The sequence below is a fragment of the Hippopotamus amphibius genome, chromosome 1 (assembly GCF_030028045.1).
Source record: "Hippopotamus amphibius kiboko isolate mHipAmp2 chromosome 1, mHipAmp2.hap2, whole genome shotgun sequence".
NCBI classification, from domain to species: Eukaryota; Metazoa; Chordata; class Mammalia; order Artiodactyla; family Hippopotamidae; genus Hippopotamus; species Hippopotamus amphibius.
The window spans coordinates 105,721,189-105,722,799 of record NC_080186.1 but is presented as its reverse complement, the minus strand read 5'-3'; the positions used below and the strand labels follow the sequence as shown (position 1 = coordinate 105,722,799).

At 43.7% G+C, this 1,611-nt stretch overlaps 1 non-coding gene across 1 annotated transcript; it reads left to right on the top strand.

Annotated features, from left to right (window-relative positions):
- Positions 1 to 228: 228 nt before the first annotated feature.
- On the top strand, positions 229 to 393 carry LOC130842130 (U1 spliceosomal RNA). The gene has a single exon (XR_009050359.1). It is a non-coding gene; the product is annotated as a U1 spliceosomal RNA (small nuclear RNA).
- Positions 394 to 1,611: the final 1,218 nt, after the last annotated feature.

Here is a 1,611-nt window from a genome sequence, read left to right as displayed (position 1 = left end):
CTCCAGGTTGGTGCACCTCAAGGGCTAGTATTAACTATGCCGTTATAGGATGCCAGCAACACTTTGATTTGAGGGTGTTGCATCATTACATTTTTTTAAAAAATTTATGACATTACTTGTTAGAACAGTTTTAGGTTTACAGACAAATTGAGCAGATAGAGACTTCTCATATATGCTCTGTTCTCTCTCACACAATTTCTTCTGTTATTGGTATCTTGCATTGTTGTGGTACAGGCGCCAGGGAGATCCCATGATCAGGAAGATGGTTTTCCAAAAAAAAAAAAGGCTTATCCGTTGCACTCCGGATGTACTGAGCCCTTTGATTTCTCCAAATTTAGGAAACTCGACTGCACAATTTGTGGTAATGGGGGACAGTGTTTGCACACTCTCCTGACAGGTAATGGTTAATAACAGACCACTGTAAATATATTCAGTAGTTTGGGCAGATTCTTGGGGAGCATTTCCTAGATACATTTTCCTGGAAGATAAACCTTCCTACTCCCCTTCTAAGTTTGTTTTGGGGAAAAATGCTGTATTCCTTTCCAGGGCCAGACTGAATTGACAACCATCATAGTTGATGAGGATTAAGGCCCTAATCAGCCAATGAAGAACACTTTATTTCAGACCAGTCCCATTCCCCATTTTCTGCTGGAAAGAAAGTGGACCAGCTTATTCCTTTACTGCAGAACCACCACCAGAGGTCTTAAACTCAGGGAGACCTGTGTGGCCAGGTGACTGCCTCTTGCAGCCCCGGGAGGACAGATATTTCTAATACCTCACCTAGCTTTCCCGTCTTTCTTTTCTTTTGTATAACTGGCATGGCAATACACCCAAGAAACAGTAGTATCTAGCGCTGTGTCCCCTGCTTAGCAGATAAGGCACAGGGTCATTTTATACCACCAAGAGGAGGAAGATCCTGTGAGTGGAGGACTTTGTGGGGTCTCTTTTGGAGCAACCGATGAGGTTCCTGAGAGAGGGTCTGGGAATCTCTGCCCCTCTTTCAGTGCCTGGGTTGTAGCCCACCAATTTGAAATGTTTGGTGTCTCTCCCTGGTTCCTCAGGGAACATAAGTCAGCCTGGAAGCAGTGTTTCCTAAGAGATACTCCACGAAAGCCCCAAAGCTGGAACTTTCCATTGGGCCACTTTGTAGTCACGTTCACCCTTCCTTTGAAGGACCTTTTGGAGAATAGGAATAATCAAGGGTGACATGCTTTTCAAGAGGCATCTCCACTCACAAAGGACTGGTTTTCACCACAGACCTCAAGGGAACATTCCCTCAGCCTTTGGGCAAGGGGCTATGGGGTTTGCAATCCCCAACATAGAGTCAGGCCAGCATTGTCCTTAAAACGGGTATGGTGCTTTTAAAATACACTTTTTGTTTTTGGTCGTAGAGTTGATATACATTATTATATAATTTACACATGTACAATATAGTGATTCACAACTTAAAGGTTACATTCCATTTATATGTATTATAACCTATTGAGTATCTTCCCGGTGTTGAATAATATACCCTTGTAGCTTATTTTATTCATAATAGTTTGTACCTCTTCATCCCGATCCCTAGGTTGCCCCTCCCCCTCCCCCTCCCCACTCCCCTCTGGTAACCGC